Genomic DNA, 23,883 nt, shown 5'->3' on the forward strand with positions numbered 1-23,883 from the left:
TGCCAGGGCCCGGACTTTGAGAGAAGTCTGTGTCCATGTCCTCATCACTCTCGTCACCATGCTGCCGTCGCCTCCTCACCTGCATTTGCAGGTTCTGGTTCTGCATATACTGCAGGATAATGGGCGAGGTGTTTACAATGCTCATAACTGCCGCAGTGATCTAAGCGGGCTCCATGCTTGCCGTGGTATAGCATCTGCAGGAGAGTAGAGTTGCAGCGGAAGCGGTGGCTGACAACGGATGCCATGAGAATAGATATTTATAGAGAACAACAAGAGGACCTGTGAGGTGGATTCATGAGAGCAGGAGAGCAGAGTTGCAGCGGAAGTGGTGGAGGAGGATGGTTAGCACCGCGCACATTTCCCGAGGAAGAACACACGTACCCGGGAGCTCATGACAGACAACATGGAGAAAATCGCTATTGAGACAATAGCAGCAGAGCAGAGTTGCCGCGGAAGCGGTGGATGATGACGGTTAGCAGTCCTACTGCACCATCTGCTGAAAGTAATATGGCGTTCGCACAGAAAAAAGGCACAAAAGGATTGTCTGCCATTGCTTTCATGGAGGGAGGGGTGACTGACGACATGTACCCAAAACCACCCGCGACAACGTTTTTGCCCCATCAGGCATTGGGAGCTTAACCCAGAATTCCAATGGGCGGCAGAGACTGCGGGAACTGTAGGATAGCTACCCACAGTGCACCGCTCCGTAAGTCGATGATAGCCACGGTAATGAGGACGCACTCCGCCGACTTAATGCACTTAGTGTGGACATATGCAATCCACTGTATAAAATTGATTTCTAAAAATCGCTTTCTATAATATCAACCTAATTTCATAGTGTAGACATACCCTAAGGAGACTGTCTGTGACTCTATGGCAAGACTGGTATAGTGATCCAGGAGTTCACATTTGTTACTGGCTTGTGAAATCTAATTATAGAACACACCACCAGCTTGGGGTATCTGTCCTGTTTTTCTGACAGTCTGCCCTGAGGTACACACTCACATTTGCAAGCCACTCTAGACAGTGAGACATCTCCTTCCCTACTTCTTCTCCCATCCCTCCCCCTCAAACCAATCAGAGACAGCAGGAGGAGGGAATGTTCTCAGAGAGCCACATTTTGACTTCTCACCTGCTGTACTGGCAGCCCTTGTTCAGACTCACTTAGCCCTGGGTCCCTAGACACGGGGGAATGAATCTGCTACTCCCTCCCTCCAGCTGTGGAGGAATGCTTCTATGGCAATGGGATGGAATGCTATAGAACTGGGGCAGAATGCTGCTAACAAAATATTGGGTCCAACACCAAGTGATTTGAGGAAGGTCAGGTTATTTGAATACTAAACCATATTTTGACCCACTTTCTATAGCACTTTCCTTCCAAGGATCTCAAAGTGTTTTATTAACCTGTAAGCCTCTAAGGGTATGTCTATGCTGAAAAGAACAACTAACAGTACCAAGTCTCAGAGCCCATGTCAACTGCCTCAGGCTCATGGGGATTGGGCTGCACGGCTAAAAATAGCAGTGTAGATGTTCCCACTAGGGCTGGAGCTTGGGCTCTGAAACCCAGCAATGGGGAGGCTCTCAGAGCCCAGGCTCCAGCTTGACCAGGAATGCTTACACTGCTATTTCAGCCCCACTGCGTGAGCCCTGCAAGCCTGAATCTGTTGACCCAGACTCTGAGACTTGGTGCCATGGGTTTTTCTTTACAGTGTAGACTTATCCTAAGGGCCGATCCAAAGCCCACTGAAGTTAAAAGGCGTCATTCCATTGACTTCACTGGGTTTTGGATCAGGCCCTAAGATAGATTTTATTATTATTATTATTGTTATTCTCACTTTAAAAATGGGAAAACAGAGATGCTAAGAAATTCAATAATTTGCCAAAGTTTTATACACCAGTGCAAGAGATGGAAAAAGGAACCCAGTCATTCTGACACCCATTCTCCTGTTGTAACTACAAAATTATACTGCCTCACATTAACAACAAAACTCCTTAAACACTATTTTAGACACAAAGTAGGGGTTATATTTATGTTTTTGCTAAGTTTGCTCTCATTGGTGCAATATTTCTTACTGATTTTCTCTTGAGAAGTTAATGATGGACTTTGCAAATTTTGATACATGTCATCATATATCTGTTTGATCCAACCTTTTTAATATAAATACAACAGGAAATGCTTGAAAACCAATTTACCAGCAAGTAAATCATGAAGATCTGCAAAGCAATTTATCTAAGATTCTGTTTCCTAGGACAAAGTAACTATTTGTGTAAATTATCATCCATATTTAACATTTATGAGACATACAAGAGTGGGTTATTTGTACTGAGTTACCATAATCTGCCATATTAATGTTTATTTTTGTAGATATTCAACTAATTGTGATCCACTGATTGCCTTTGTTGCAAGCAAAGAATTTTAATTACATTAGTAAAATGTAATTAATAATAATTACATTATTACAACTGCACAATATTAATTACAATTACCTTACAATAAAAAAGTCTAGTTCCATTTAGAAAATGTAGAAAGTGGTTCTAACAAATGTAGGGGATGCTTAGAAAAGGCATATCTGTTGTAGAAATGAGAGCTGGTTGGAAATTTTTCAACGGAACATTTTTCTGTTGCAAAATATCGATCCATTGAAATCAAAATGTTCTGCAGGAATGTGTTCATTTTCAACAAAACTTCTGACAGAACCTGTCAACTCACTACCTTGCCTACCTCCCCAGCTCCTCAGCAGCCTATGGCAGACTTCTGGGGAGCGTGGGCTACCAGCCTTCCTGGCTACTCAGCATTTTGCCAGGTGAGGAGCTGGGGCTCCCAGGCTGCCAGCTCCTCTGCATTCCAGTGGAGGCCCCCAGGGCTTCCAGGCTCTTGGCAGCTTGCCTGGCAGGCTGCTGCAGAGCCAGGGCTTGCAGGCTACCTTGGTGCTCGTGGACCATATTTAGTCCCAGTAACAAAATATTGTGGAATTTCACTTCTTCAAAAAAATTTCAAGGTTTTGGCTTTTCATCCCAATTCAGGACAATTTTTTTCTGGAACCTTGAAATTTTTCAGTGAAATTCAGTTTCCTGGTCGGCTCTATGGGAAACCCATGTTGCTGGTGGTGTCTCTTTTTTGTAGGCTTGCTTAAATTGAAAATAGTGTCAGCCTACTTACAGATCTTTTTTCCACAGACTGTTCTGCTGGTGGTGGCCTCTCATACCCACTAAGGGTTTGCATACACTATGTTTTTACACAACATTTTCCTACTGTTGCATCTCCTCTGGTGGTAGAAATATTGGGAGCACAAGTATAAAGCTGGCTCCAATTGCCACTGGCACTTTTAACATCATATCATTTACACCTGCTCCAAGGTAGCCACAAGAGCTGTGTCAGAACTAGCATGCCTGCTATTACTACTACTGACAGAGTGGTGCCCATGTGAGGAACAGTGGGAACCTGTCACAGAAAAACCTCTGGGGCCCAATCATACTGTCACATCTGCAAGGTGGTGAACCCTTGTGGCCACGTTAAAGCATATTGACTTCAAGGGGATCCATACAGATGCAAATGTTTTAGCTGCGTCCAGACTTAACAGTGATGGATTCAAACACAGGCCTTGTCTACACTGGCAAAAATATCATCTGCAACTCATCACCAGCGCAGCAAGGGCTCAAACAAGCACAGGCATTTCTATATACCCGTAAAACTGCCTTGTGCCCTGTCTACACTACAGCTTCCTCTCTTGCTACACCTGAGTGCAAGTGAACCCCATCTACAGTACAGATCTACCCTGGCTACCAGTGGTGGAGCTGCACCCGGAGTCAAGGGGGTCTTTTTTTGCCGCTGCTGTCACAGTCATCGGGGCAAAAATTGGGGATTGGTCCTGCTTTGAGCAGGGGGTTGGACTAGATGATCTCCTGAGGTCTCTTCCAACCCTGATATCCTATGAGTCTCTGATTCTATGATCACAGTGTCCCCCTATCACTGGCTGCCTTTCTTTCTCCAATCTACACACATCCTTTCCTACTTATTCAGGCTTTTGCAGAGATAAAAGGATCTGATGAGGAGAAATAGCTGTGAAGAGGTGAGGAGGTTTGGGGGGGCGGGGAGGGGCATGATTTCTGTTGTCGGTTATGGGGTTATTTATTCAGATTCTGCAATTTGTGATGGGTACCTTCAGTTATAAATAGGCACCTTTGGGGAGAAAAAAAGTTTATAAATCAAAATCAGTCATCAATCAATTTATCAGAGCTCTTCCACAGTATCTCCTCCTTTGCATAGTTTAAACAAGCACAAGAGTTATTTCTATTAAACCAGGTCTTCCAGCCCCTATAATGTTAAAATATGATTGCAGCAAGTCCCAGTGCTTGAGTAATCACATCCCAGCTAACAGTACAATGTCTAAGTTTTGTTGGGCTAACATGGGTTTCCATTTTATTAACAGTGTTTCCAAGCTGAAGAGGTGGAAGGAAGACATTTGATGTGACATAAAAATAACGTTTCTAAGACAAAATCTAACCATGTACCCTTCTATCTAGATGTTTATATGGCATCCATGGTAATAGTGTCTTGGTGCCCTCCAAAAGTCTAACAGTTAAATTTCCAAAAACTGATGACAAAAGAGCTAAACTGAACATGCCTGCTCATGCACATCAGTGTGGGATGACCCATTTTGGCAGAAATCAGAGAAAAAATAACGTTTTCCTTTTATTTCGGAAAACTAGCTTTGCCCTTACTGGTTTTTAGATAAAATACTGGGGACAATAGATCTACAAACTGAAAAATTATATAAGCACTATGCAGATTTCAATGAAAATACTATTCTGAAATTTCATACCCTATATCATGTACTCGAAACAGTAACATGAATAAATGGAAAATAAAATCCAAATATTATAGGGCAAAATTGAGTTGTTCATGTAAGTTAGAAACATACCATGAGGGCTAGTTGTACTATATCTATCTGTATATCTACTTACACATCGATATATTTACTGGATTAGAGAAATATTATATAACAATAAAAGCCTCTAATGAAATGAATATGAATGGTGTGTACTATGCACTATCACTACTTTCTGCAACTAATTTAGAATTCAAGAGAATAATATGAAGTCTTTTACTACTTAATTAAACTTTTGTAATGCCTGTTTTACCAAGATGAATAAAACGCATAAATTATATGAGGTGACATCTAATGCACACAAAAAAGAGAAATGTAAAAAATCAGAACAGTGGGTACATTAAACTGATTCTTAATAATTGAAACCAATTTAATCATTTGAGATTATTTTATTCTAGCTGACGTAATACTGTAGCAGTTTTATTCTAATTATAACCTGTTTCATTTTACTCTGCCTTTCTAGTTAATTATTACAGTCAATTTGTAAAATGACATGGTTCCACATTTGCATAGGTCACTATTAAATAAATGAATAGCTGAAATTACTCTAGCATTGAAGTGTCAACTTTGGTAGAAGTCAAGAGGACTTCAAATGTTCTTCTAACACCCCTTAATGTGTTAATGACCACTATTAAACTGCAATTAAAAGGCCAGGGAAAAATGCATGAAACAGTTAATAGAAAAATAGCAGAGACACAATTAAAACACTTCATTTTTGACTGATGGAAAATAAAGCGATATGCTGAGAGAAGTATAGTATGAATCTATGCCTAGCACATGACAGAGCTGACAGTTTAATAATAACAAATCATAGGCTGCCTTTTTGGAGCATTACACATCAGCTTAACATTAACATCAGTAGTAAACAAGACAATGTGATGATTTTACCTTGTATTTAAATTACTACTTATTATGGCACTAAATAATAGCTTTAAATAACTTGGTGTCCAGAGCAGTGATATACTGTGTATATATGTCAGAGACAGTACTGAAAGATATGTTTAAGTTTTTGTCATCCTAAATAAAGGATATATGTATGTCTTAGCTGTGCAATCTACCACATTTGCTTTTGAAACCTTCCTTTGAATGCTTAACACTGTTATTAGGGCTGTTCATTCACCAAAGGAACAAGTTGTGATGATCGTATCTTAGCTCAAAGCAGACCAGATTTCTAGGAATCAGAATTTGTGTGTGTAACCCTTATTTAAGTAACCCAATTAATCAAAGCTATGCAAAAAATATCAAAGTCAGCATGGTTACCTCAAAAACCATTTTTATTGTGAGGTGAGCAAAGTAATGCAGGATGATGCATTTCATAGTCAAAGCTGCAATATGTTCAATATGAAAATTAATGCTATGTTTGAAGATTTAAACATACAAGTCAAGAAATTCAAGTTATGGTTCCCACAGGAATTGAAACTTGACCTCCATATGCATATATATACTATATTCTATTACTGCTAAGTTTTAATCATTTACACAGTGTATACCTCTGCTATGTGGCTGAGATCTGTTTGCTGCGAAAAATATATATTTGAATTTCCTGATTTTTTTGCATTTAAATGCTCATCCATAATGTTACATTAGCTCGTAACTAGATTCTGATCTCAGTTACACCAGAATAAATCCAGAGTAATTCCACTGATTTAAATAACTCCATTGAAATAAACAAAGTTACTCTTGATTTAAACCAATGTTTTTGAGGGCAGAATTGCAGGAGGCCCTAAGAGCCTGATTGTGCCAATGTAAATCAGCAGTCATTTCTGCTGGTGTAAATCAGCAGTTACTCCTTAAATCAATGAGTTTGATTCACTACGCCCCCTTGTACAGTCATTTCTACCTGAGCAAAGTGAGTATAAAACACCATCAGATCAGAATATTAGCATTTTACACTCACTTTGCACAGGGACAAACAACTGCACAAGTTTCTGGCCAGTAAAGAGTCAGTGGAGTTCCAAGGTATAAACAGGTGTGAGAACAGAATCAGGCACACCTATATTTATTTCAGTGAACACTCTGTTATATGGAATGCATATTCAAACAAGGAGGAACATTCAAATTACATGTTGCATGTGCCTAACTGGGCCCAGAATTAGAGTCTCTGAATGTGTTTATCTGAAGTTCTCATATGTGTGTCAGTTCACAGACTGGAGAAATATGCACATAATCACTTAAATTATTGAAATAAATGCAACTGTATTTATTTCAGCATGTGCATCTCTAGATTTACACGTACTTAAGTCCACTGGTGTCTAAATCACTGCAGCCTGGTATGTTGTTAAAAATGAGTGGACACTTACAGATTGTGCATCTGCAGGACCAAATCTTCAAATATTTATGACTTCCCTATTTGAAGGGTGGAGAGTCAGGGGCTCCCCTCAGTGGCCCGGGTTCCCTGGGTGGCTCTTACCATGGCCTGGCTTCAACTTCCAGCCTGGCCAGGAGCAGTGGCCTCAGGGGAAGAGGAGGCAGGGCAGGGGCAGGGCCACGGAGGGGGCAAGACTCCTGCATGTGTCCAGCTTTTGTTTTTTGAAAAGGTGGTCACCGTATGTGGGCTAGAACATGTAGGGTGAGAGCTAGCTGAAAGCAAATGAATCCACAGGGCAACAGGAACTGGGAGACAGTCATGACCTTGCTGTCAGCTGTTGAAGAGCTCATCAAAGGTTATAGGACCATGATTGCTAATAATTTTTAGTATTGAGTAGCTTGATAAACCCAGCAGCTTCTGTAGCAATCATCTGATCGGGTCTGCGGGATACTATATACCCCTGCTGTGCTATAAATAGGTAAATTTCATCAGGAACTTTAAACTTGCCACATATCCTGCAGGATACTATGCTTCCTGACTCTCACTAGAGATGCGTGGAAACTGGATTTTCCATTTTGTAGGAAATTTTGTTATTTCTATTTTTTTTCCATTTCAAAATGGAACAAAACCAAAAAAATTCAAAATTTCCCATGACATGAAATTCCCAAAAAACTTCTATTTTGAGTTGATAAAAATGTTTCTCATTCTATAAAATAGAAACATTTACCTCCAATTTCAACTTTTTAACTGTGTGTGTGTGTGTGTGTGTATATATATATATAACTAATTTCATTTCAAAAAGTCATTCTGAAATAAAATCAAAACATTCCATTCAGAAAATGTCCAAATGGGTCATTTCAATATTATCATAATGCTTCATTTAGTTTTTTTCTGAACAATTTTATCTAAATGTTGATTTAGATGATAATGGAATTTTTCATCAAAAAACCCTTTCAACAAAAAATTTCTGACCAGCTCCAAAACTCAGACTCAAACAGGAACCAGTTGCCCAGACAGAGAATGCAGCCAAGCTAGATTACAGTAGCACAAATACTACCTCTACTATATAAGCTATTTCTTGTTAATTAAATAAATCAGTTTTCACAAAACCTGCCTCAATCATCACTGAAACACTACACTTGTGGAATCTGAGAGTCACTGGCAGCAGGACCAGGACCTGTTGGGTCAAAGCAGGGGTTATTCATAGTTTGCTGAACCACAGCTGATCAAGGTTTACCCTATTCTACATTTGCAGTTACATCAATTGCAGATTTCAGAGTAGCAGCCGTGTTAGTCTGTATTCACAAAAAGAAAAGGAGTACTTGTGGCACCTTAGAGACTAACACATTTATCTGAGCATAAGCATCTGATGAAGTGAGCTTTAGCTCACGAAAGCTTATGCTCAAATAAATTTGTTAGTCTCTAAGGTGCCACAAGTACTCCTTTTCTTTTGATCAGTTGCAGACAATCAATTGCCAGAAAGGCACCATTTACTATAGTAGGAGAGGCCTGAGTGAGAAAAAAGAAACAAGTGTAGATTAAAGCAAAGATTCAGATGAACAGAAAACCCAGGAGGAGAAGAATGGAATATAGAATCAGAAGAACAACAGAAATATGGTAGGACTTAGAGCTGGGAACAAAACACAAAGAAGGAGTGGGCCCTGCTAGGAATGATTATGAAAGAATGTTCAGTAAAGGAGATGCAGAAAAATAAACAGAGTAAAGGGAAGGGATAAAACAATAATGTCTCAGCTTTTCCCTCTAAAACTTTACTCACCCTCTATATTACAAATGATTCATTTTAATAATATCATAGTTAACTTGCTGTAGTTTTGTGTTTTTTAAACTGGTAACCTAAAATGATTTTCAAAATGAAATAAAGTAATATTGGCAAGTGAAAGTTCAGTGACACAAAGCAGGTTCTTAGATTTGAAGAAAAAAAAGCATACAGATCTAAGTTGGCTTCTTGTGCTTATTGAAAACAATATTCAAGTGTGTCTGGTATTTTAACGTGCTTAATTTTCTAAAGAAACAATTTTTACCAATCTGTAATTGCTTTGGAATATTAGTAGAATGCCTTGGTCATATCGTAAGATAGAAACTTGATGCTGAACCAAAACGATATATATTTATATTTAATTGCAAAGTTGAGAAAAATGTAGATCTATTTAAAGCAGGAATGACAGTTGTTGAGCATTGTGATGTATCATCTTGACATGAACTGAATGAGGTAGATTAGTGACTGACACTAGCAATGTTCGAATTTACATTGCAGCACACACAAACTCCATGGAAATATACCATTAGCACTCACAGTAAGCGGTGATGAGTAGTGAGATAAAAATTGACAATGTCAATAGTCATAAGCCCTCACAGTCAAGAATAATGAACTGTACTATGTATGTGTATATTAATATGTGTGTATATCTATCTTCTCTATTTATCTGTCCATCTATCTGAAATGTACCTAAAGTAATTTTAATTACAGTTAAGTTATATGCAGCAACAAGCACTATTTGAAATCATAGGTGAGACAACAAATTTTAGTGCAGGTTAATTAAACTCTATGGGACAAATTTTACCACAAATTATCCATGTATATCTTACCATGGATGGTGTGTGGGTGCAACTGAGCACAGCATTTGGTCCTTTTTCCTACTGTTTAAGGTGATAATGTACTAATACTTCACTGTATCTGAAATTGATCCAATAAACCTGCTAGTCCAAATGTAGCAGGGAAATGCCTGACTTTAGCATGAGGAAGGATTGAAGAATTTGGCCCATAGTAAGTAAAGTAAAACTGACACACATTTGTGATGATTTTACCAAGTAAGGAGCAGTATGGACTAGTGATTGGACTAGGAGACTGGTTCAGAAGTTGCGTCAACAGAGTTCTGTTCCCAACCCTGGCTCATTGTATGATCTTGGGTAAGACGTAGGCAAATATGTCCAAAATGTTCACTAATTTGGGGCGGGGAGGAGCTCAGTTTTTCGTTGGCCAGCTGGGGTCACATATTGCTTATTTTTCAAAAGTGCTGAACAACTATAACTAGATTGGACTTCAGTAGGAGCTATAGATGCTCAGCCCCTCTAAAAAAGCAGGCATGAGATATCACAAGTAGGCCACCCAAAAATTAAGGCACTCCTGATGAGTGCACACTTCCATACATTCAGATCTTAACCTCTCTTTGTCTCAGTTTCTCTTTCTGTAAAACTTTTATTGGAACACCTCTCTGCCATTGATAAAAGGTGATATTTCAATGCAAAGTATGGGTAGCTACTAAGATACTAGATGGATGGGAACTAGATTGTACCTAGATAGAAGGTTATTATTGTTTGTTTGTTATGGTTTCCCTTTCTCTTTATTAATGTGTGTATCATCTTGAAATGAACTGGACAAAGTATTAGTGACTGACACACGCAGTTTCAGAATTGACATTGTAAAGGTATTGAGAACCGAATAACGTTTGTTGTTGGCCACTCCCATAGGATTTGTGTGGCACAAATTTGACATGAGACTGTGCTTTCATTCTCAGTGCTCTGGATCAGAGGCTTGAACATGTGTTTCTAGCATACCCCAAACTCCCACTGAAATCAGTAGCGGGCCTCAGATGTAACAGCAGAGGCAAGGGGCATGGGGGAAACTTTTCCAGTCACATCCCTCCTATTTGTTTGAAAAGTGCTTCCCACACTTTCAGTGCTATGTACAGTAAATAATTAAATAAGAATAAGATGGAAGTATATTGCTATGGAGACAAATCCTTTTAAGAAAATGGAAGTTGTAAAATCTGTGAAAAAGATAAAAATAAAGTCAGTAAGGTATTAAAGACATATTTGAACTTTCCATATGTAAGGATAGCAGCATAAATATCTAATTTAGACTATGTATTGCCCCTTTTAGAAGGGAAATTAAATAATTGGCACCTGCATATTGTATCTGCTATGATTTTACTTTATTTTCCCTCTTTTCCTTGCTCAATAAAACAAAGTTTGCAGGATGATTTGTATGTCACATTTATATTTCAAGTTTTTCTATTGGAGCATTTTTATTCTAAATGGTAATTTTTTTAAAACTACTGGTGACATCATTCCCCACACTGGATCAATTATCTATGTGCTGAATACAGTTTAATTGAACCTTTTAAATATGTGCAGCTGTTGTGCAGTGAAATAGGCAGGTGGATTATCTCATTAGTATTAATCTAAATGTTCTGTGGTCTTTGCACATTTTTATATGTGTGAAGTATACATCTTGTAATGGTTCTTAAGTTATTTAAAATAAGATAAGCTGCACAAGAAAACTTTGATAATCATTTATGTAATATTCGGTTCTTAAATGGGATGAATTAAGGCCATTAAAATGATGAGTGATTCAACAAAATCTCTTCCAGCAGACAGCGAATGAAAGTATTAATTTGAAAACTTCTGACCTGTTTCAATTTTATTTTAGGAGTGCCATGTTTTATGTACTGATGTTATCATGATTTTAAGTGCTTTTCTTTCCAATCAGCTTAGCTCACAGAAATCCTTTTGTAGAGGTGTTGCCAGCATCAAACATTTTACCTTATCTTCCAGGGATCTCCTTTCAAAAGTTATTTTTTTGTTCTTGGAGCCTGATCCTGAAGCTGGCTATGCGAGCGTGTGAAGGACTCATATTGCAGAAGCACAAATGGTATAAATTGGCTTTGCTCCAGTGAAATAACTGGACTATGTGGATTTACACCTGCTGAGGATTGTAACCTATTGAAACCTTTATGCTGAAATATTTCCAATTAGTATTAAGTTAGTAAAGATAAGGGTGTAATAAACCCCAGCTTAATTTTCAGGTCCAGTCTCTAGATTGGTTTTAGAAAATTCAATTCGTAGAGGACCACTAGGTGATACTTTGAATGGTCAAACCAAACTTTATTTAAAAGGAAAATGATTAGTTAAGCAAACACACATGCTCTACTGTTTGGTGCATTTGTTCTTCCCAACCATTAGCTACCTACTTCCAGAAGTATTAACTAGCCAACCTACCTTGTTAGAAAGCTCCCCAAATGTCACTGATTTCTCCTGCTTTTTTAAAAAATATAATCAAGAACATGGGAGTTAAGTTTATTTTATTTTTAGTATTTTTACTAAAATTGTAGAACTCTAGGTGAAGTGCTGATGGATTTACTGGTTAATATGTCTATACACTTCCTCTTGAGTTCTGGGGAAGTGACTTCTGAAGTTAATCTCCACAAGAAAAGGTAGAAGTTGCAGAAATGAACATGTTGCACACATTCTGTCCATGCCTACTCCATCTCCCCATACCTGGAAACAGTGATAATGGCCCAGATATACAGGTGTCCTGGTACTAAAGTGCATTCAGGCTGGGCCTAAAATTTCTTCCCTAAGCCCCAGTGCTTAGTAGCATGCAAACAAAGCCTGTTGTCTTGGTCTTTGATCTCTCTCTCTCTGTATTGGGCCCATAATGTTTCAGATAGGTTAGTGTTTGGTTTTATATAGAGGACATATGTGCAAGTCTCCATGTTGGTTCACTCTGAGGATTGCACTAGGGACTTCCAGAGCTAAACCATGTGTCTCTTTAGCTTGAGCTAAAGAACTAGACTTTCAAGCTCAGAATGTAACAGACCCACATCCTCTGGGCTTCAGGCAAAGACGCAGGGGGCTAATCTGTAGCACACACTAACCAATTGGTTACACATACATTACATAAACCATAAGTCATCCTGTGCTTTAAAATAAGCAGTGGAGCAAATACTCATAAAAACACATCCAAGGAAAACAGAATGTTAGAAAGACATACTGTGCACATATGGCCCTTCAAGATGATAAGCAGAAGTTCTAAGGATAAGAACTAAATGTGAATGAAATCAGAGAAGAACACTTTCCTGAGTCTACAAAAGACATGTTTCTCTGGTCTCAATAGCTTTAAAACTTGAAATTTTCTATGAGTAACTCAGGCAAAACTCCACTGGACCCCATGGAATGAATGTCCTGCCAGATAGGGGAATCCTCCGAAATAACTTTGTAAGCTATTGTTAAACATATTTTTGTCCATAATAAAATAAAAAAATATTTGTAAAAGCCTTCCTGGTAAATTAAGATGTGAATATAATACCATACTGCATTCAGTGTCCCTTCCATGGTTCATCTTTTAGCTATTATTCTAATTAAAAGTTACATGGCTTTCTAGGGTAGGTTACCCTCATGTAATAGGTTGGACTGCACATTTTATGGGTGGAAACTGAGGTACTGCTTGGGAGAGGTCTAGGAAGATTACGTAAAGAAGTGCCCTCATCTCCAGCAAGCACTACTGCCACCTTTTCTGAATCTCCCACTGCTGGTACCAGCAGATACTTTGGCCCTCACTCTATTGTGCGGCTCTGGGATTAGGGAGAGAGGCAGAACTGATGACCACCCTGCACATTGTTAAATAGAACAAATAGTGTGCCTATTTTAGTGGGCCAACCGATATTATTATATATATACCGATATATTAGTGGGCCAACCGATTATTGCTGAGCCGTTTGGGGGACTTGGTTCTGATCAGCAGCTTGGATAAAGGACTTCCACTTTCTCAAAACTGTTGGAGGCTCTTGCAATTGAAAAGCGTTCCTGCCTTCTCCCTCGAATCGCTGTTTATAGGGCAGGGAGGAAGATTTAGCCTATGAAGCTCTAGTGACTGGTTGTAATTGAGAATGGGTCTTCGCTTCATAATTCTGTACATGTCACCGTCTTGAATGAAAACCTCTAGGAGAATCTCATTATTGGAAGGGCTAAGTGCATGATTCTACAAGGTGTTGAGCACCCTCAATTTCAATGGCCGATGGGAGGTGAAGGTGCTGAGCACCGCACACAATTGAGTCCTATAAGTATAAACACTATTTAAGTACGAAAAGGTTTACAGGATTGGACGTTAGCTTTTCACTGAGACTCCAGAATTGAAATGCATGACTTTTTGTTGTAGGAAAACTAAAAGAAGCAACCAGGACTCTTTGTAGTGGGTACTTGTGGAAATCATCTTTCTTCTCTCTCAGAACAGGGTCTGGAGTACATTCAACATAAATAACACTGTATTTTTCAGTTTTTCTATTTTACAGTTTTGTTTACAAACCCTAAATTAAATCTGTGCATTCAAATTAAATGGCTTGGTTATTCCTGCTAGCAGCAGGCTAGAAAGTGGGATATTTTTACCCTGTGTGTAAATATGAATAAAAATGTATATACACACACACACAAGCACACACTCAAATGCCTGCATATGAGAGAGATATATTGATATATTTTATGTTCTTATAATCAAATTTGCATTCATACTCACACATACATATATCTTTATTTCAAAACAAAAAACTTCAATAGGTTACAGTTAAGGTTGCTAAGGTCAATTTCAGATACCACATATATCCTTCAAAATAAAATAGCATTAAATACTATAGAATTTACAACCTTAATTCTCAGTTCATGCAAATAGAGCATTAAACAAAACAAAACAAAAAATCTCAATTATTGTCATCCAAATAACCATAGCTCTGCCCCATGAAAAACAGTCACAATTGTTTAAAAGTCTTAACTGAACCTTAGCCATTATCATCACATAACTTTATCTCAGAACTGTACAGAAGTTTTAATACCTTATTGTTATTCACAGTTTATGTAAAGTATTTCCTGTCATACAACCATACATTTCACAAAACAAGACATACATGTTCTGTGATGATGAATCTATCTAGACACATCAGAATCATTATTGTGCCTCCATAATTCTACTCCTGGGGGAATTCTGCGCCACTGTGCAATGCAGAATTCGTGCAGAAATTAATGATCTGCACAGAATTTCCTTCTCCCACCCCTCAGAAATGGGCTGCAGTGCTGCTGGCCAGCGCTAGGGAATGCTGGACCCAGCAGAGCCCAGCTCACAAATAGAAGACACTGCTGTGGGGGAGAGGGATGAAGCTGAAGGGTTCTGGGCAGCTGAAGTTCCTGGCATGTCCTGAAGGACGGCGACAGCGTGTAGGAAATTGCACACAAGCCCAGGGCTCAGCTTCAGCCTGTTTCTCCCTCTGGATCCCTGGGCTCTGGGAAAGTAGGGGGTGAGAATGTCTGGGCTGGGAGTGGCCCACAGCTGGGCTCTGGGGAAGGAGGGGATGTGGGTGGCTGGGCTGGGGAGGCACCCCTCAGCTGGGCTCTGGGGGTAGGGTGTGCAAGTGTCTGGACTAGGGAGCACGCCATGGCTGAGCTCTGGGGGCTAGGAGGTGCAAGTTTCTGGGCTAGGGAGCACCCCACGGCTGGGCTCTGGGGTGTTAAGGGTTCAGGTGTCTGAGCAGGGAGGCACCATGTGGCTTGGCTCTGGGGGGGGGGGCGGGGGTGTGGGTGTCTGGTCCCCCAGCTGGGATCTGGGGGTTAGGGGGAGAAAAGTAGGAACTGGGTTGTCATGGGCGTTTCTTTAACTCTCTACTCCAGAGGGAATTTTTTGTGTGTGTCTGTATTGTTACAGACATAGTTGCTGACAGGTATTTTGAAATAAATTACCAAAATAATTGAAACTGGCGTGATTATATAGTGTTATTTTGACAAATAAAATATGTAGAATTTTGCAGAATTTTAAAATATTGTGTACAGAATTTTTAATTTTTGGTGCAGAATTTGCCCAGGAGTATAATTCATGGGAATTTAGGAATTGCAACAGCAGACTAATCATCCACATATTGCAATATCCTGTCTCTGAACATGGCCACTACCAGATGCTTCAGAAAAAGGTTTGAGAAACTCTGTAGGAACCTAATCTCTTCCAATTAATGGTTGCTTATGCACTGAAGCATGACTATTATTAACTCTTCTAAAGAATAAACATAACCTATCTAATGTAACAGTGGATCTTCTCACTGTCCATATACATTTCTAATCCTTTCTTGTATACAGTTACACTCTTGGCTTCAGTGAGATGATGTGGTAATGAGTTCCATAGGTTAATTATACATAAGATAAAAAAGTATTTTCCTGGATTTGTTTTATATTTGCTGCCTTTCAATTTCATAGAACATCCTTGTATTCTACAGGATGAGACAGGATAAAAAGGAATGCCTGTTTTTCCTTCTCTCTAGCATTTATTATTTTGTATATTTCTTTTATGTCCTATCTTTTATTTCCTTCCTTTCTAAGTTAAACAGTGTCTCTTCATGTAAACATCTTCCCATGCCTCTAATAATTTCTCTTGCTTGTCTCTGGACCTGCTATATCATTTCAGAGCTACAATGGCCAGAAATAAGCACAGTATTGCAGGTAGTTTATTTTCTGTTCCATTCCTTAGTATTTATCATTGTTTGCTGTTTTGACTTCTACATTTAGCAGCAATTTTCATCGAGTTGTTCACAATGATAACCAACTCTTTTTCCAAAGTGGTTACAGTTAATTCAAAACACATCAAAGTAAACAAGTAGTTCAGATTTCCAGTTCTAGCATGCACTACGTTGCATTTCTTATCACTTGGTTTCTCACAAACAAACTAGGAAAATACAACCTAGAGAGAGCTACTGTTAGGTGGGTGCATAACTGGTTGGAAAAATGTTCCCAGAGAGAAGTTATCAGTGGTTCACAGTCAAGCTGGGAGGGCATATTTGAGTGGGATCCCACAAGGATTGGTCCTGGGTCCAATTCTGTTCAATATCTTCATCAATTATTTAGATAATGGCATAGAAAGTACTTATAAAGTTTGTAGATGATACCAAGCTGGGAGGGGTTGCAAGTGCTTTGGAGGATAGGATTAAAATTCAAAATGATCTGGAGAAACTGGATAAATGGTCTGAAGTAAATAGGATGAAATTCAATAAGGACAAATGAAAAGTACTCCCCTTAGGAAGGAACAATCAGTTGCACACATACGAAATGGGAAATGACTGACTAGGAAGGAGTACTGCAGAAAGGTATCAGAGGGTTATAATAGATCACAAGCTAAATATGAGTGAACAGTGGTACACTATGGCAAAAAAAAAAAGCAAATATAATTCTGGGATGTATTTGCAGGAGTGTTGTAAGTAAGACACAAGAAGTATTTCTTCTGCTCTACTCCATGCTGATAAGGCCTCAGTTGGAGTATTGTGTCCAGTTGTGGGTGTCACATTTCTGGAAAGATGTGGACAAATTGGCAAAAGTCCAGAGGAGAGCAACAAAATAATTAAAGGTCTAGAAAACATGACCTATGAGAAGAGATTGTTTAGTCTGGAGAAGAGAAGACTGAGCGGGGGACATGATAGTTTTCAAGTACATAGAAGGTCGTAACAAAGAAGAGGGAAAAAATTGTTCTTGTTAACTTCTGAGGATAGGACAAGAAGCATTGTTCACCTCATTCTCAAGTCATTGATAAATATGTTAATCATGGCTTGTCCTAGTATGGAACCTGGGGGCATCCCACTGTTACTTTTTGTCATGTTGATATTTGACCATTTTTTCTTCTCTTTCTTTGCTGCCTCTCATGTTCTAATCCATGATGGGACTCTAATTCTCACCTCATGACTACTTTGTTTCCTTAATAGCCTCCTGTGAGGGACTTTGTCAAGCACATTTTGAAAGTCAAAATAAATTATATCAACCAGTTGTCCTTTATCCATGACCTTGATGACATGTTCAAAGAATTCTAGCAGATTAGACAGGCATGATTCTTTACAGGATCTGTGCTTGTTTCCCCTTATCCTACCTAGTTCCTCTAGATCTTGTGCATTGAGCACTGAGAGAGCACCCTACTCTCAACTGTAGTGCCTAGTACCACTGTAGCCCCCAGCTGCTGGGAGGAACATTTGCAGGGAAAGTCCTGCTCAGCTTATGCAGTGCAGAGATGGAGCCTGTTCAGACCCTCTGTAGGTAAGGTGCACATGCAGTCCAGTTGCAGATAGGTGCTGTGAGAAGATGGAGAAAGCTCAGTGCAGATGGAGTCTTTGTGGCAAATTAGCTGCCAAACTCTAATGAGTCTCTACTAAGCATGTGTGAACTGAGATTTTAAGAGGCTCATAACTTGGCCAAATTTGGATGGTTTTTCCTGGGAACATCCCTGACACCAGGGTAGCTGCCCCAATCAAATTTCAAGTTTCTACTCCAAAGCATAGATGCACTACTGCTTCTCAACAAAACAGCCGAAAGATGATTTTAATTTTTAAAATATGTTATTTTCCCTAGCCTCATTCTCAGAAATGGCTGAACCATTTTAGATAAAATGTTTAAAACAAATACAGGCTGAGGCAGACATCTGGCATGGAACATTTCAGCCTAAACTGTAAAAGTTTGGCGAAGTTATACTCAATTGAATAGAAAGTCCTACAGTGGAAAGAGTCCAGCTACCTTAACTATAGGGTGTCCCTACCTGTGTCACATATAATAAGCAATTACTGCAATATCCCACTGATTTTTGTCATTCCACCATGTTTTAATAATGCTGAACCATGATTCAGTAAAGGTCTTCTTCCTTTGCTAGGCACTGCAGTTCACCTATTTTTTACTTTGTAGTTTCTCACACTGGTATATAAGAACTTACAGGGGGGTTATTATTATTATTTACCATGTGCCTGCCTTTATTTAACTTCTTTTTTTGACACTCAGTTACTTTTCCAGAATTTAACTCAGTGAACTCAGTCTAGACTTCCATTTCAGTTGTAATTTGTGTCTTAACTTTTACTGGATAGAGAGTTGCTTTAATATTACTGACGTCTCAAGCACATCTTTGTCTGACTTGCATGCTCTTCAGCACTTGTCAGCTTTCCCTCAGCTCCTCTCAAAACCTTGTTAATTTTTTGTGCCAGCAGTCTGATTCCACCTTGGATAAGGTGCCGACTGTCCCTTCAAAACACTCTGCCTTTTCCCAAACATTCCCCAGTGCCTAATAAATGTACCGTACCAATGTACACACTGGCACTCTGAAATTCCTCCCATTTCAGAAAAAGCTACCCTAGATGCCCGAAAGCTAAGCTGTTTTAATATACATTTACCTTCCAGGACCTTTTCCCTACACCTTTCTACATCATTTGTACCAATATATGCTACAATCCCAAGCACTCACTAACAGATTTTTTTAGATGTCTCGCAAGATCTGCCACCTTCAAACCTGCTCTGTAAGTCACTGAACAGCTGTCATAGTCATCACATACCCCATTATCAATATCTCTAAAACTCATAGCAGCCTGTCCTAATTGTAACCGCATCTCCTGGAGTGTCCTCCTTGATGTTTGACCTCCTCCACCTCTGTTGAAATGCTGGTCCCAAATAAGGGAATTTGTCCCTCTGTTACACTTTGGCCCCCTCCAAACACAAAACTAGCTTCCTCGACTGGAGGTTTAGGGCTACCAATTCTGAGGTGAGCCTGCTCTATGAAGTCTTTATATACTGGCTCTATACATAATTCAACCTTTCTCTCTGCTCCTTCAGTTCAGCAACTCTGGCCTGAAGATGCTGTGCTTCAACTCTGAAGGCCATGAGTTGCTTGTGCCAGATTCAAGCTTACATCTCTTGGCTACATATCTACATTCTGCATCATGTGAAGTAAGGCTGGTATATATCTGATACCCACATACCCTTGCCGAAGCACCAGTCACACAAAAACCTTTTGTATAGAGGGGACCCTTTTCCACATTAGTCTTTAGGAGGCCGGGCCACCATAATGGCTATATCTCTCTATTACATACTAAAATAAATGGATAGAAAGATAGTATGTGTAAATATCTTCCTAGTTTGCTATGGAAAAAATAACTAATAATTCTAACTGTGAAATCCAGTAATGCTGTCAGTGTCTTATACAACAAGAAAAAAACTACATTCTTTTAAAAAATATATTGATGCCGGAGAAACACAATTTTGATATATAAGATGAGCTGTTCCATTCAGATTTTGATGGTCAAATAGCTTATGTAGCCAAAATCTACAGCTGGAGGTGTCATTCTGAACAGACATCACTGAGGGATTGAATAATCACATTTCTTCATATTCTGCAGACCATATGTCTTCAGTTTCTTTTAGAATCTGTGCACATGTTTTTGTTTATTGTTTAATGAGTGTTTGACACATGAAAACATAATACTTCAAGTGGGATTTGAAGGTAGGCTTTACTCAGAGAAATCTCATAAAATTGTTCTAAACTGAAATTTTGTTCAGGCCAGAGGGATTTAGAGAGATCAACTTTCTATGTGGCAGCTGGACTCCCTATACTACTGTATTTTGTTTTGTTTTTTACTGTATGTATCTTCTAGATTTAAAAACTAAACTAAACACTTTATTGTCTTCCCCAACAGAAATGTAACAGAATTAAAAATATATATTTGTAATACAGATAAAGTGGGAAGTAAGGTAGCACCACGTGCTACAAGCTTTTTATCCTCTAAAGACTTAAGAACACAGACACAACATAGCATAAGTGACATAAAGAAAGCCTTCTATCACCTGCATCTTGCTTGGAAATGCATTAATCCTGGATGAGGAGCTGGTCCAAGTGATCTGGGTATGCGTCGCCTCCCGACTGCTTCTTTAATTTACTATACCTGGGACTGTATTTGGATGCCATACAGCAGCTCTATTTTGAGCAGAATGTGGCTTCCCAACTCCTGAATGAGACATATCACTCTATACTTCAATCCTGTCATGAACTCCCAGTCCATGTACATTGACAACCAGAAGCACTAACACTAAGTACACTAACAAGGAACTTACAAAGACATCAGTAGGTCAGACCTAGCTACGTCCATGACCATGTCTGCATCCATGGCCCATCTGAAATGCTAAATTCCTTTGGGAATGTGACAATTTGGAGATCTGTCTATACAGTCTCTGTATGCGATTATGATCTCTAACTATCTTTGTCAGGCTGGGAACTCCATTTTGAATGGGCAACTTTTTGCTTTCTCTGTTACCTGTTTGTCTCCACGTTGGAGAGAAGTCCCAACACATAGAGATCTAGGATTGACAATAGAGGATAGCTGATTTTAAGTACCCAATTGTTGGAAATCTATTTGCTCTAGACAAAAGACTGGCACCTGCCCAGAAGAACTGGTTTAGCAGGGCAGAGCTTGCCTTTGCAATGAAGTCACCTGGCAGGGGTTTGTGCATGTGGGGAAGCTGGCAAAGGTGCCACCTAACACACTGGGCCTGGAGGTTTTAAGAGTAGAAACTGTTCTGCTCAGAGGCCATTTTCCTGCAGTCCATGAGGGAGAAGCAACCCCGCATGTGAAAGTTTACAAGCCATGTACTGAAGCAGAAGGAGTCTGGATAACCCAAAGGACTCTGACATCAGCCCAAAAAAGGAGTGATGAACAGTGTTTGGTGTTTTATGTAATCTGTCCTCTCCTGTGATTTACGTGATTATGTAAAAGAGTATAAATACATCAGGCTCCGTGGTGAGTGTGTGTTAACTGATTCACAACTGCTGCTGCCCCTGTCAGCGTTAAACTGTAAACCAGAAGCTTCACATCTTTGGGGTAGAATTCTAGGACAGAGTGTGTTTAAGAAACTGTGGTATCTTAGGGGTCAGTCCTGATTCTGGGGGCCTAAGGGAGGTGGGCCAAGGAGCTCCATTTCTAAGACTGAGAGTCAGTGTCCTGGAAATGAGCCAGAAAGACCAAGGGAGGAAACAGCTACTGGTACCCAGGGAAGCTTCAAACATCCAGGGGAATCAGGGACACAGAGGCTTGGATTCTCCTCACAGCAGTCCTAGTGAGTGCCAGGGACGGCTCTAGGTTTTTTGCCACCCCAAGCAAAAGATTTGCCACCCCAAGCTCCGAGAGCACAACTGCCCGAGCAAAAAACGCTGCCCCTGGAACTGTGCCGCCCCAAGCACATGCTTGCTTTGCTGGTTTCTAGAGCCCGTCCTGGTGAGTGATCGAGGGGAACACTCACGAAGGTCGGTGACAGGGACATTGGAGGTCACAAAGCTCAGGTTAATGTGACTGAGTGAAAGATTGGTGGCTGAGGTTTGGCTGTGGAATGAGCTTCCAAAGGAAATCAGGCAAATTTAGAGTCTGACCACTTTCAGGGCAAGGCCCTGTCTTTCACAAAGTATTTTCACCATAACTGACCTAATGATGATGATTTAAAATAAAATGTTCCCAAGCACAGCCTCCTTTAACTAAGGAGAAGAAAAGATCTGAAAATCTCAGTGAAGTCCAGTAGGGACCCACTTTATATGGATTTAACTTGCCTAGCTACTTTGGTGATGCAAAACTCTTAAGACAGATGGACAAAAAGATAGATAGAGGGTTCCTAAGGTGGAAAGTCCTCCAGGGGAGGAGACTGAGGTGGTGGAATTGGCCACAACCTTCCTTCTACCAGAGGGATTGTAGAAGGCTAGCACCCAAAAAGTTAGCAGTGCTGACCAAAGCAGGAATGTGTCCAGGGCAGCTTGCAGTTGAACTGATTTAGTTCACCTTTCCTGATGAGATTCGTTGGAGTTCCTGCTATAACCCAAAGCTGCTCCCCACAGTGGAAAACCCAGAGGTAGAGTGGTAGATCAGCATCACTTTGACTAAATCCCTGTTTCAGGGGTCAGGCTAGCACAGGAATGTGTAACACATCTCTGTTCCAGGTTCACTGAATATGGACTCCAGTTTGGAATCTGGTATGGGTCACATAAAATGAAACAGAGTTTTATTTTAATCATAGGCTGAGATTTTCCAGTCTCATTAAACTACCACTTGATTTTGCAGGATTGTCCATTTGTGCTCAAAAAAGGGTCAGGGCAGGAATAGCAAAGTGTTGCAAGATGGCACGGAGACCTACTGACAGTGCAGCATGGGAAGCTTGCATGTTATCTGCCAGTGTATCATCTTGTAGAAAATTCTGTGGTCATTTTGCTATGAGCACAACATTCCTTTATACTTAAAAAGAGGCTGAAACCCACAAATCTTCGGAGTCATTTCTGGTTTGAGACTGAACAGTAAAGACTTTGGGGCCTAATTTGCGAAATATTTGGGGTTTCTACATCCTTAACTTGGAAAAGTTGAAATGATGTTTTTCTAAGGAAAGAATACCTTTCTTGCAGCTCAATCATGAATCCAAGGGCAACAAAATATTATGAAGCCAGGGGTCTTCTGCTGAAACATTATAGAGGCACTTTCTTTACTCCTCACTTTCCTGTGCTGAAATCTATATTTGGACTTTGCTGGTGTTAAGAAATTATGCCTGTGACAAAAAATCCTTTCCTCACCCAAGGGTAAAGGCAGAATGAGAGTAACATGAAACAAAAAATTATATTGGCTTCTGTAGTATGTTGCTGTAGCCTGAAACACCAGAATGAACCAGGTATAGCGATAGTGGTGAGAGTTTTGCTCTTGATAAAGAATTAATCGAATGACACTGTACTGGTTTTGGACACCCCACCCATGGTGACATAAGTGAGCTCTGGAAGGCAGTGGTACCATCTCCCATTCCCCCTGCAGGACGATTGTCCGAGGAGATTAACTGCAAACTGTGTGCTACAAATGTGTGATGAAATGCAATAGGTAGTTATTGAATTATATCACTGTTTAAAGCAGCCAAGAATAGCATTTGGATCTCCCTGCAATAGCAACCCTCCACTCTACAACAGCAGAGGGAGGGGTCAGCAACATTATTTGAGGGTGAGCCTCACTACCCCACAGTAGCGTTCTGGGAGGAGAAGAGGACCCATAGTACAAGCTGTTGCAGCCCCCCCATAATAACTATTTATGGACGTGGGTCTGCAATAGC

This window comes from Chelonia mydas, chromosome 1 (genome assembly GCF_015237465.2).
Source record: "Chelonia mydas isolate rCheMyd1 chromosome 1, rCheMyd1.pri.v2, whole genome shotgun sequence".
In the NCBI taxonomy this organism is placed as follows: domain Eukaryota; kingdom Metazoa; phylum Chordata; order Testudines; family Cheloniidae; genus Chelonia; species Chelonia mydas.